At 40.0% G+C, this 14,054-nt stretch overlaps 1 protein-coding gene across 2 annotated transcripts in view; it reads left to right on the top strand.

Moving 5' to 3' along the window:
- Window positions 1-14,054, top strand: part of n4bp3 (NEDD4 binding protein 3) — a 32,058-nt gene that overhangs the window by 739 nt on the left and 17,265 nt on the right. The window contains exon 1 of one of the 2 annotated variants that reach the window (XM_014006134.1): window positions 6,897-6,918. The exons of the other annotated variant lie outside the window; for it this stretch is intronic. The gene's annotated coding sequence lies outside the window, so the exon portion shown is untranslated. Of the gene's footprint in view, window positions 1-6,896; window positions 6,919-14,054 lie in introns of those variants that run through there. 2 annotated transcript variants of the gene reach the window in all.

The raw sequence follows: 14,054 nt of genomic DNA, 5'->3' as shown, positions 1-14,054 counted from the left end.
ATCTATCTATCTATCTATCTATCTATCTATCTATCTATCTATCTATCTATCTATCTATCTATCTATCTATCTATCTATCTACAGTATCTATCTAAAAGCACAGTGGCAGGACAGCTGCTCCACTTGTGTGTGTCTCATGTGTGATGGGTTAAAAGACACGTTTAGACATTGTTTTAACACATACAATGATGACAACACACTGAAGACAAACAGTGAAGACAGGTAATGGTAACAGGAAGCAGGTGTAGGTGGGTGCTGCAGAAAGAAATGGAGGAAAAGTACTGTGAAAATAAACATGAACAATAAACCTCTAAACAGGAAACTTAACTCTGAAAAAGCACAGATTATAGCAGGAATTATTTAAAACGCAGATATCGAACTCCGGTCCTTATTTAAACAGCATATTTGTATACCATAATAGGTTTCTAGAGAAATTACAGATTTAATTAAATCACTAAATCAGGTGTGTTGGAGCAGAGACATAAGGAAACTTGAGTTTGACTAGTTTAAAGATGCCAGAGTTACTTATCCTGCTGTCACTGGGTCAAAAGGCCTCTTGGGTCATTTTAACCCAAAGGCAGGCAGCATGAGGGTTAAGGCCAACAGCAAAGCTCAAGAACAAAAAGGTTTAATTGTAACAGATTTAGAAAAACATTTCTTGATCAAATTAAAATTGTGATTGGATGGGAGGAGTTAAAAAAACATAAAAAGATTGAAGATCCAAAGCTTTTCACATGATTGTCAGACACAGTAGAGGTAGTTTTATTGTATGGGCTTGCTTGATTGGAGGTAGAACTGGGTTTCTGTTTTTAAATTAGTGAATAAACCAGCAAGTAAATTTCTGAAAGGTACAGGATTGATTTTTGTGTGATGGTGACCAATAAGGTCCTCAGACTTCATTCAATAATCATCTGCTAATCATGAGAAAAATCTTAGTTTTTATTATCAACTATTTTTGTTTTAAAAGACCAAAGAAGAGAGACTAATTATGAACAAAACCAGAACTGGACTATTTGCTGTAAAAAACAAAAAGAAGTGTTTTGCTGTTGTTTTGCAGTCCCATCTGTTACCTAAAGCCTAGTGGGAGGTTTGTGACGACGGTGTGTTTGCAGAGTCTGTCTCTTCGGTGCTCCTCTCTCAGCAGAGTCAGCACAACAGCTGATGTGATGTCTTCGTTCAGCTGTTTGAGCTCCCAAAGGGGGGGTGGGTGTGTACGTGTGTGCATGTGTCCTTAAAAACCCTGGCAGCTGACCATCAAATGCCTGCTGACCATTTGTTAAGTGACCTAAAAATTAGAGGGTTGTACACTCTGGTCTGTCTAGCATTGTGATGCTGAAAGACGTCCACCTCAGTCCTTCATGCAAACTGTATGTCCTGCTCTGTGAGAGCTAAAGACAATACTGTGCTGAACCAACTACACAGTATGGTTATGTAGAGTACAAATGTATGGGTTTGTCATGCGTGCACAATTGAGCAGATGGTGAAGCGTGCAGAACACATCTGTAGTGACACAGAGCTCTTTGACAGATTTTCCCCTTCAGGCCATCCATCTAATCAAACACAAATGAGCCCTTCTTCCACTCACCGATTTCTTTCGGTTCCATAAACTCACTTTAGTTCTCTCATCAGATGTTAGTTGCTCCTCTTTTCATCCTGTTTCCTCACCATTTGCTCCTCCATTACCCCATTCTTTCTCTACTGTTCTGCATTTATCCCATAGACGTTTAGACAAGGTTGGTCATTCAAAACAGAAAGGTTGATACTCTTACATTCTTACAGCTTTTTGCTGCTTTGATTACAATCTGCCACAGTTAGAAATAGATCTTTTCAAGGTATTAGAGAAAACAGCAACAGTTTGCACTAATTTATCATCAGTGGCATCAAAATAAAATGTTTGCTTGGTAAGTAGCTTTCAGCAAATATACACTACTACTCTGCACCAGAACAATACCAGAACACAATACATGTGTGTAGACTTGCAGCTCCGCCAAGCCCAGGTTTAATTCTGATTTGTTTCACAATTTGTCAGGGTTAAGTTGGAAATGCATCCTTTAACCAGGGGTATTATCCATGTTCCAAACAAACAACACGCCCGAGTTAATCTTTATCCACGAGTGGTGGTGTTTCCTCATTGCTGAAGAAGTCTTACGCCATTTCAGCCTTGTCTGTTTACCTGCAATTTAAGAAAACCATGGTTTAATGAGTCAGGACATGGTGGGATTTCCCCCATTGCATATGCAAGTTAAAAGAGGGTACCCAGAACCAGCTGAAGCTCAGATAGTAACACTGTTGGATTAGAAAAGTCTGCACAGTTAGTCATCGGTTTGAGAGCGTATTAAAAATCAAAGCAACAATCAAAGTGAGCGCCTTTGGCTTTTTGTTCCTTCAGTCCTGGCGTGGTGGTGGGACACATTCAGCTTGATAAGGCCAGGACTGTCAGGGAGTGCCACTGTCCTTGGGATGTGTGTGTGTGTGTGTGTGTGTGTGTGGGAGTCCTGGGGGCTGCCAGGCTGTCGTCGTGGAGACCAGAGGCCACAGGTGACCTCTGACCTGAGGACTCAGAGCCTGGTGGTTAGGGCTGCATGTTGACGTAAGTGAAGGAGAAAAACCTGACAATGGAGAGACAATAAGTGTGCAGCCAGTTGTCGGAGGCTGTGCAGGGAAACCATTCCTGTAATTTAGGAAGAATGGAGCCCCGGCAGTCGGGCGAGGGCTCATTACTGCACTGCAATCACTGAAACGACTTAAGTACTGCTCTGAGTTKACGTCATCACGCACAAAAAAGTATCTTTTCCATCACCTCAAATCAACTGAGAGACGAGGCGTAGCACTTCAGTGTTCTGGTTGAAGGTTGGATTTCGTTGCTTTTTGTTTTCGCCCTGATGACACTGAGACAAGTGAAGTTTTATTGTGCAAAAACTCGGAGCATCTGGGGCGGCTGTGGCAGAGTGGTTAGGGGTGCCGTACTATAAATGGTGGGTTGCTGGTTTGATCCTTAGTTCCATCCATCTCAGTTGTGGTGGGCAAGAAACTTCCCCCACCTGGCCCGCTYTTGAACGACTTCCCTGATTATTCAGTGGATCAGTGACTATGTGGTTATTAGGGGTTAAAATGAGACCTAAAGTCCCTTTCCAAGTTCTTTAAGTCGCTTTGTTTTAGCTGTTAATTGAAACTTTTATCATGCAGTCCACAAACAGTTAACGCAGCTTGGAGGGACAGAAGATAAAAAGGAAAAGAAAAAAATATATTTTGCTTGGTGACCTTAAGAATGCTGGAACAATTTATTAATTTAGTAGAATACTAAAAGTTGTTTTTAATGAGATATGAGCAAAATATTGGTTAAGATTTGTATTTGTGTTGAGATGCTATTTGTTGATTAATTGAAATTATATTGTTTAGTAAGTTGAGTTTTATTATTCGTATGTTGTATGTTTTTTTTAGATACATATATATTTAAGTGGGGGCAGATGTTATAAGATTTTAATTCTTCTTTCTGCTCCTTTTCATTTGACTATGTTGTGATTGNGTAGGAACGTTTAAAGGAGTGGTACATTTCAAAATGCCGTAGACATTCAGGCAATTACCAAATGTTTCCCATAAGAATGTTGGTCTCTTCATCCATCTATTGTGTAACTCTAGGAAGATTATCTTGTTCCAAAGAACTGTTCAACAATCTAAAATATTTCAAATAGGACTTTTCATATCATGTACGATTAAAAAGATGTCCATAACAGTGACCTGTAATGTTTTTTTTTTTTTTTTTGTAGATTAAGTTTAATCTCAGCTGCCAGATATCAGAAGCAGTTTCCCACAGAACATCATGGGTTCACACCACGGGTAATGTAACGTGCTGAACATCACAGGTTTAGGATGTGTAACAGTTTAAGTGGGTGAGCTTGGCATGATGGTGAGACGTCTTTCATGGCCCACACATTCATTCCTGTCAATCACCTCTTCCAGTGACAGACGAGGCAGATCTGTTACGTTCAGGATTTCTCTTTCAACCTCTTGACGATATGCTGAGCCCAACAGTTACCTTTAATCCTGACTGCATTGTTAGTTAACCAGGCCTACCTGCTGAAATGATTCCTTTCTGTGCTCCTAACTGTGGCATCATCTCTTTCTGGGAATACTGAGTTAACGAACGTTAGTGAGTCAGATGTTTTGTATTCACCTCATCTCAGCCTTATCTTTCCCTCCTGTTTTATTGATTGGGCTTTTCTCCCTGTAAGAAGCGCCTCCACTCACCTTTTTTTAGAAACCTGCTGCAATGTTTATCCTCTGCACTGGGATGAGTTGTGTGTGTGTGTACCTGGTTTTTGTTACCTTTTTAGAACTTATTCTGGTAGAAACACCTACCTTCTCAGGACCAGTAGCTCTTTTGGGTACCAAGAACCGGTTTGGCAGTACAATGGGACACCATTCTTTAGTTAGGTTTAGGACAAAGGTATGAAGTGAGATTAGGTTAGGGTCTCTTTCATTTAATCCAATGAGTTGTAGTGTTGCAGAACAAAAAACCAGGAGTCAAAGCCTTCCTCTGGTGAGTTCTCGCCAACAGTTTCAGTTTGCTCCTGTGCTTTTACATACAATTGGAATGATGGTTTTAATGGTTGCAGTCAGTTAATGTGACTCTCAGGTGACACGAGTAGAAAGAAAATAGAAGAGACGGAACAAATGGTTCTTTGAAGGGATCTGGATCTTGATAAGTCGTTTGTTTTACTGAGCCTTTTGATTTTGAAGGATTTACGCCATCACTTACTCTGACATAATTCTGTCATGTGGGCAGAACCATGTGTTTTATTAAGCAAAACCCCCACCCCTTTTACCACTGAGCTGCTGTACCCCTCTGCCTGTTTTCTGTGAAAAGGTGAAGGAGGAGCGATTGTCTCTGTGGTTAAAACTAAAACTACGAACAGCTCTTTTCCATCTGCAACTCAGTTCCTTATCATTCATAATAAGAATTAAGATTGTTTGCAATTGTCACATCWATAGAAAAAAGTGGAGCAGCACAATGAAACACATTAAAGTGTGTCTGAGAAAAGATTTCCTTCTTTTAGCGACTGAATACTAATTTGTGACTAGAGGATCTGGATGTGGATTTATGATTTACAGACAGAACTAAGCTGTTGTTTGTAAGTCTCTATTTCTGCTTATTTTATCGTAGGGCGTTGGTTTGCTTGGTCGCCATGAAGAAAATTAAAAATCAAAGCTCTCAATTTACGGGTCCATTCATGTTCCAACCCTCACCTATGGTCACAAAGCATTGATCATTACCAGAAGAGCAGGATCCTGGATACAAGTGGACAAAATATGTTTCCTTTTTAGGGCAGCAGGGTCAGCCTCAGGTACAAATCTGGTAATTTATTTATTTATTTTTTTGTTTCCTGAAAATTTTTCTTTAAAAAATTGACTTTGAGGAAGGCGACAATATCTTCTTGTAAAGTCAAGCATCAGTCTGACAGAATGTTCTGCTCCTCCAGACAGTTTGAATGCGTCTCGTAGGTTTTTCCTGTAGGGTTGTTGTTCTGAGGAAATGAGTCGTCTCATCGACCGCAGCTCGGACTTGTTCAATATCTTTAAATAGACTCTTATCTCCCTTTGATTTCCATTTATCGATCTCTTGGTTATCTATCCATCTGCTGTCAGATTCACTCCACCTTTACTATCTTTCAGCCCTCCTGTCAACCCCTCTGTTGTTCTCCTCCCTGGCCCSAAGACTTACAAATGCATTTCTGTGGAATCTGAGACTGGAAATGCCGGAGGGCCCCAGACATAATAAAAAAAAAGGCAARAGCAGCACCTGCTCAAGTGTTAAACTGGGCTGTGGAGCTTTGATGGTGTTATCCTCTCTTTACGTTTTTTTTTTTCTTTTCAGAGCTTATTTCTTCAAATTCCCTCCTGCACAGATCAAAGTGCAACATAAAACATTACATTCCTGCCCTGGAATGCCTTTAAAAAGCCAACCAGTCGTACCGTTTGTCTGTCACAGACCGGTAAGGTGTTTTATAAGCTGCAAGGCTTTCGTGCCTTCTGGACTTCCTTCAGCTACGTTGATGAAGACATAAGGAAAGAAGTCACTTTCTTCAAGTTAAGGAGCAGAGAACAATGTTCCTTTTCTTTTCCCTTTCTCAGATTTGAGTTATGTAACTTGATACAAGACAGAACCCGTCCACTAACCCAGCCACAGAAAGGGAGACTCACACTAAGTCCATTGTCCAGACAGTCCAAATCTGACCCAGCCCCCCTGCAGGTTCTTATTCTCTACTCCTTTCTCCTTTCAATGCTTGCTTGTTTTTCCAACTCTCATCCTTCTTTGTGTTTTCTCTTTGTCAGCGTTTTAACCCCGCTCTAATCCCTCGTCATTGTCCTCTGGCTGCAAAAATGTTGTTGTTTTTGTCTGCTGAAGTTGACACTTTGCGTTTCGGTGCGTGGGCCTGAATTTAATACTTGAATGCCGGATCACATGCGGGGCTTTTGTGTGGAGAACTGGAGGAACGAGTCCAGCCACATCAGCCCCTGAGAGAGCGCCAAGATGAGCAGGGCATGCGGAAGGTGTTGAATCAACAGGGAAAAAAGTGTAAATAATCCAAGACAAGTCAAAATTAACATAAAGAGGAGAGGTTTTTTTTTTTTTTTTGGTGCCAATGTCTTTTTATGAAGTATAGATACTGACACTATTATTTGTTAAAACTATCCTCTTTCTCAGATTATAATTAGTTTAGTTCTCCTTTTAAATCAAAGCAAAGTCATCCTGCAGGTCAGTGATTCAGGGAGTTTCCTCCTTCTTCGACGAACCTCCCAGCTGCCATCAAACACTCCCAAACAGGAAGCCATGTGGTTTAATCATCTGCGAGGCAGAAAGAGCAATCAGGGCATCAGGAGTGCAGAAGGGAGTTCTCAGGTGGAACAAACACACAGGTGAACTGTTTTTATACACCTAAAATGTTATTTCTGCTGCCGCTTTCATTTAGTTCTGTGTTTGGCTGAGAAAAAAAAAGGCAAATTTTCCAATTTTGGAAGCAAGTTTTAATAATTTATGTGCTTTTATCTAAGAAAGTTTTATGTTTGTTAGTCAGAATTCAACGTGCATTAAGGCTGTTTGTCAAAGATGGGTTTATGATACAGATAGAGGATGAATTACTCTCATCGTTCATTTATTTCACAAAGGAGTGCCTCTTTGCACTAGAGATGGGTTCACTTTTAACTGCATTTTTCTGTGCAAATAATATGAAACCAAGCAACAGTCTTCAGCTCTTTACTCAGCTTTAACTCAGAACAAATGTGCTCATCAGCCTATGTTTATTAAATATGACACACAGCTAGTTTTCCAAAAGCCATGAGAACTTGGCTTCTCCGGTCAACAACACACTTGTCCAGAATCTATTTTTGATCCAGAAATGAGAGTTGTTCATCACTTCCTTTTATGTACAATCTGATTCTATTTTTTTAGGATGATGTTTAGACAAAATGCTTCAATAAAACGTCATGGAGTTCCACCTGCTTGGGCTTTTCAGTCATTTCAGCCCTGATGAACAACTAAGCACTCTCATTTATTTACACCAAAACTTTGCAGGAGAAAAAAAAAGATTATTATCTTCTGACAAAATGCCACCAGCATGCATCAGCACCAGTGTTTACCACACGCCACGTTCCGCTTGGTTATCGAGATCTAACGAAGCTAGAGTTTTTTTGAAGAAGTGCACTTCGCCTTCAACGCTTAGTTGTAAACAAAGCTTTTGTTTGAGCTGTCAGCGCTCAGAGGATGGGTCAGCTACTGCCACCAAGCTTTAACTCATATCAGCTGAGATGTAGCCATTTTGGCAGTGGCCGGTTTGACTWGAATTTACTCCAAAAAAGGAACCAGTTGTTCATGTGAGCCCAGTGATCAGGGTTTTATTAAAATATGCTCAGTGGTTCATGAGATATTTCACTAACAGACAGACAGGGATGACTCTCTGATCTTGTTTTATCTATCAGTCCTCGGTGTGTGTGTTGGGCTTTTCTCTTAGCTCAATATCTGTAGAAATGACTGATGTGTATCCATTTTTGTGCTTGCTACGGTTGATTAGCTGTGGTAGCCATCTTGAATTGGGTTGACTAAGTTATTCAGTTGTACGTCCAATCTTTATTTAAAGCCAGTCCACTGGTTTATGAGATATTGAGCTGAACATGCACACTAAGTGAAATAGATTCAGATGTGGGTCYATGTGGCTGTAATCACAGAGCTGGTGGGTGAATCTTACATGAAGCATCACAGAAAACCTAAATAATCTCTGCTGAGGCTCATCACCTCCTCTCTGCGATGCTTTTGTCATCTTCATCTCATTTTAAGATTATTTTGCACTACAATCTGTTTYCATGGCTGAAGCATCAGTCATGAAATTGTAGGGAGGTTCTCGTGGGAACAAAAGGGCTTTAGATAAAATTAAAAATAAATTTATCTTGAGCCTTCAGCAGAGTGAAGCGCGCACATCGGCCTTATCAGTTTCTTGTCAGTTATGGAAATGTGTTGTGTGATGGTGCATTAATAATTACACAGGGGGAAATGTAAAGAATGTGACTTTGTTTCTGAACCTCTGCTCTCATAGCTGCAGTTGGCAAACACTTTCCAGGCTTCGCCCGCTAATAAGGTGAACAGGACGGCCGTTTGCTTGTTTGCTTTCTCACAAATTCCTGTAAAGTTACGCAGGAAAGTGTTTCAGCCTGGTGTTATCTTTTTTATCCTTGTTACATTTCTTGCTGAATTCAAAGAAAGAACAAAACATACATGATTGTCGACTAATGATAATCCTGTTGGAGGATTGCAGAGGTCATGATTTTTTTAACTAAGAACATCCATCCAATAAATAAAACATCATGACAGACCAGAGTTGCTAAAATGCAGAGGCTTATAGTAACTACCGTAAGTACATTTACTTCGTTACAGTACTTAAGTAGTTTTTTTTTTGCGAATTTGTAATTTTACAAATTATTTTTAAATAACTACTTTTACTTCATTACATTTTAAAGCTAAAAATGATCCTTTGGCTTCTTTACTTTAAAATGTAACACCTAATACTCGTTTACTCAACCTGGCTTAGTGAAACCAGTTTGGTTCAGTAAATTCAACCATTTATTTCTTAGAGTACTTTTACTTTCCCAATTTTTGTGAACAGTTTTATGTCTTTTACTTAAGTAGTTTGCTCATCAGTGAAATTTGTTTTTACCAAAGTCATTTTCTGTTCATGTAATTTTACTTTTACTTAGTTATTTTTTTTCAAGTACTTTATAGACCTCTGCTAAAAACACAACATTAGCACATTAAAGTTATTAAATCAATTCCATGTCTCTGCTTCAGTAGCTCTGCGGTGCAGGAAGAAACACAGGAAGTCACWATTTCAGACTTCCAAGTCAGAAAAATCCCCCGAGGTTGGGAATTTGACCCTTAAAGTTTAAGGTTTTTCATCAAAGCCGAACTTAAACTCCAGTATGTCTGCACTGCACCTGACACGAGGTGATATCTGCTGTAAAAACATTTTTCTTCTGCTGATTGTCATTAAATGAGTAACGTATTAATTCTTTGTTTAGGAAGCTGCTTTTGCTTGTTTGAGAATGTAGGTAAAAATACACTATTAGCTTGTATTAATGATTAGTCTGGTCACAACAGTATGTTTCTCCTGGTTTCAGAGCTGCAACTAGCACAGTTAAATCAGGTGTGACATCGTTTCTAAATCCATGTTCTGAATGGACCACAGTTTTAAAATAACTTCAAGTGACTTTAGAACAACTCTCCAGGCTCTGCAGAAAAGAAGCAGATTTTTAGTCAATCATTGAGTCTATATTAAATAGATTGTTTGGAGTTTCTTCTGAGGAGTTATTTTTAGTTGTCAATATCTTACCTGCAGTAGAAATGCCTCAAAGCGATATCAGTTTGGAATATTAGGCTGATGTTCTTTCAGGGAGACCACCTAACTGTTAGCCAGACCAAATCTGATTTTTGCTGTCCTAAAATAACTTTATTCTGAAAAATTATACACTATTTTATACGATTGTTAATTTTTAACTATGTTGCCGCTGTTGGATTTAATGGTAATCAACATAGAAGTTTGCAGTGGCTCARCAGACATGTAGTATACTAAAATATACAGAACATATCAAGCACACACTAAAAACACAAGTTCATTATAAAAAAACATTCAATCAATAAATCAGAAAATCCCACCCCCCACCCCCAAGACTTCAGAGGCTCAAACTGTCCAGTTAGGGTGTGAATTCTTTCTGAGAAGAGCTGCTTGTGTTCTGGGTACCTCCCACGGTCCTAAAACATGATTATTAGGTTGATCTGAGGATGGAAATCAGCTCTGTAGGTGTGGGAGCCCACCTTTCACCCACTGACCACTAAAAATAAACACCAGCTCCCTGCAGCCCTGCGCAGGATTAGCCAGGTGTGGAAACAAGTGAGTTTCAAACAACTTGTAGCATTTTGTGGTCGTTTGGGACAATCTGTTACTTTTTAAAGATGGGTTCTGAAATGTTGGAACATGTTTGCAGGATGAAGGTCGAGCCAACAAAACATTTGCTAAAATTAATTTCAGCAAGGTGCAGGAGTGTTGTTATGCTCTGTTAATAAAGACAAACCTGTTTCTCATGAATAGATGTGCAAATTTGTTGCATTTTTACTATTCCAGATTAAAGTGTATTTTCTGTTAGCTGATATGTTTGTAATGTTTTTGATCCATGAGTAATGGCATGAGCGTGCYTGTGCCTCGTTTTTGTTACCTTCTTAGCACATTTTCTAGTATAAACACCTACCATTTCGGTACCAGTAGTCCTTTAGGGGACCAAAGCCATTTTTCGGTTAAAGGAGACATATCATGCTTCAGTTGGGGTCTATAAAGTGGAACTGCAATGCTTTTATCTGAATTTCTCATTATTGTAACTCCACAATCCCCTCTTTCATCCCTTTTCTGAGGTGTTCTCAAATGAACTCGTTTTGAGGCTGTCTCTTTAAATCAAAATGAGGAGCTTCACACCCGCCCCCCTCCTGTTTCAATCAATGGAGGTCAATACATGGTCCTATAAGGATAGAAATACAAACCTGTGTGTATATGATGTCAAAAGGGCAAATGGATGAGACTTAAAACAACAATAAGGTCAGCCCACATTCCTATTATTAATCTGTCTTTATCTCACATGTGCACAGAAACGCAGAGAGGTTGAACTTGTAACTTTCAATCTAAACAACCTTTGGGATTTTTCCACTCATTTCTTTAGCGTGACAATATGAGGATATTGTAACAAGATGCCTTAGCAGAGAATTACTTCTAGAGGCAAAGCATGTTGGAAAAAAAAACATAAATATCTCAGATGATCCAGTCAGGGAAGAGAAGACCTTATAATTGTGCTCCCCTGGGTTTTRTCTTCTTACGGTGAAGCATCTTTGCGTAACATCAGTCAGATCCAGGATCGATATGCTTCGATGAAACAGCAATGAAACCACTTCACTCCAGATAACACCACCGGCTGCACTGGTCAGAGGCAGTAATTGAATTGTGTGCAGTAATACAATATTGTATGTTCAACACAGGTGGTGAAAGCCTCAGCATGCTTCTAGAGGAAACAAACCTCAGACACAGAGGAATATCTGACAGAAGATTTAAATAGTTTAGTAACCAAACTGTTTCTACTGAATATTTTAATAAATTAGTTAATCTATTTCTTATTTATCAAATTAGATCAGACATGATAGTAACTAGGGGTGTGAGGTCTAATCTGTTTTCTGGTGTGTTTCAGTGAAGACATGAGTGATTCTGAAATGAAAAGTTAATTATTAGGTATTCTTAAAGTCATGTTGACATACATGTCAACTTGTACAGATTGTCCGTAAGTTATAAGGATTTTACGTCATTTTGCAGGTATACGGACGTATAGAGAAATCTCACGGATTTTTTTAAGGTCTTACGGATTTTTTCAAAACCTCATTTTTAAATTTATCTAACATGCCTGAGCCTGTAGGATGATTTGAAAAACAATAAATAACATCAAACAGCCATCTTCCAACCTGTTCTGCTGCTAGAAATAAGTTTTAAACTTTCTCCGCTCTCCTTTCGTCCTGCGTCGCAGCAGGCGCTTTCATGTCCGCAGCCGACAGACCCCACCCACCCCCCACCACCACTACAGATTTTTAGCAAAATTTTCGGATTTTTTTAGGCTCTTTATACAGGTAAATGTCRGAAGAGGTCGACATGTATGTGTTGAGAAACCAAAAGCAGCAAACATCCATGTGCAGCTGTGGTGGAGTGGTTAGGGGAGTCATAGCCTGGCCCTTTCCTTCCTAGTTCTGCTCAATTCTAGTTTCTCTTCACTGCTCTGTCTGGCATGTCTCCCATAGAAAATGATTTCTTCAGGAGAATTTTCGTCCAGGCCAATCAAAGAACAGAAGGTGGAGTTCTGAACGACGTCAATTTTCTGCACAGTGTCTGCTAGTTAGTTAGCATACGGCAGTGGAGGAAGTGAATGAAGCCAGTCCGTGTTGATAAGGCTTCCAAATTAAAATAAATTTGTCTGACAAAGCAGCAGCTCTCATTTACAGTCGTCTCGTTCGGCTCAGTACTTCTCTCCTCTCAGTAGGGTTGTTTACAGCACACGCTATTTCCAGTTAGCTTCTTAGCTTAGCCTCCTTCACAGTGGAGCTGGCACTTGAGGCCAACCGATCCAATCATTTTAAACTTCAGCAGAGGCCACGCCTCCAGCAAGAATCGCTTCTCTATAGCCAAGAGTCCAGACCCTCGTACGAAGCAAAGTGAAGGACAAGGGTCTGGTTTTTACTAGGCTAGGGAAGTCGTCCCGGAACTGGAAGGTTGCCTGTTCGACTCCCCGTCCAGCCGTTGTGTCATTGGGCAAGACACTTCACCCGCCTTGCCTAGTGATGGTGGTCAGAGGGTCCGGTGGCACCGGTGCATGGCAGCCCCACCTCAGCTGTGGCTGGAGCATACTGCCATCAGTGTGTGCATGGGTGAATGTCTGAAGTGTAAAGCACCTTGGGGTCCAAGTGGACTTGATAAGSCGCTATATAAGCTCAAGCCATTTACCGTGTGAAATTAGTCAGGTACTTAAAAAAATAGATAATCTGTGGAAATCCTGAACCAAAATGTGCCTCAAGACCAATATCAAAAATGTACAAAATGGTTTGGCAAACATAAAAAATAGGGATAAYAGCTTTATCTGTACATCTGGAACACAATAACGTCTGACAACCAGTGTTTCCTAGAAAGCAACAGTCCTATCTGTTTGTTTAGTAAGAAATCCTGTGTCTGCAGCTCAGACTAAATATAACCTTTAACCTCTGTAAGGACTGGAGTAGTCCTCATCAATGGGGACAGTGTCAGACTGAACACTGCGCCGTCAGCTTTAGCTCCATCGGTGAATTATGACACGTTTCACAGAAACGCTGCTCCTTCTGTCGAGTGTTGCGAAACAGAAAACAAYCAATAATCAGAGGAAAGATCTGACAACATGGCTGTAACGTGTGAGGATAAACACTAAGGAAGCAGCTTTTAATGACGGATTAAAGCATCTTTGATTCTCTGAGAGGCAGAGAAAACACCTCCCTGACTGCCTCCCTCAGCCAGAGGCCCTGACTTATTATTTACTGCTTTGATTCATGGTTACAAGTCTTTTCTGATAAACATCCTCAAAGCAAAAGGATATCAAAGAAAAGTTATACTCAGTGCAGGAAATATTACTGTAAATTAACACTGAACGTGTTTTTAAAGGAACATATTCATTTTATGAAACTGTCAGATTTACTCTTCTTTAAAACATTTCTGGCTGGCTAGCCTCAAACAACTGAATAAATGAAGTAGCATTTCTTGATCRCTTGATTGGTTGGATTTGAAACGAGCGGCACGGTGGTGCAGTGGGTTAGAGCTGTCGCCTCACAGCAAGAAGGTTTCTGTGTGGAGTTTGCATGTTCTCCCATACATGTGTGACTTTCCTCACATTGGGCCTCATGCAAGAACCGTTCGTACGCACAGATTTGTTCTTAAGTTGTGCGTACGAGTGATTTAGGAGAA

The sequence above is a fragment of the Austrofundulus limnaeus genome, unplaced genomic scaffold (assembly GCF_001266775.1).
Source record: "Austrofundulus limnaeus strain Quisiro unplaced genomic scaffold, Austrofundulus_limnaeus-1.0 Scaffold34, whole genome shotgun sequence".
NCBI lineage: Eukaryota > Metazoa > Chordata > Actinopteri > Cyprinodontiformes > Rivulidae > Austrofundulus > Austrofundulus limnaeus.
This window is presented reverse-complemented; position numbering and strand designations above follow the sequence as displayed.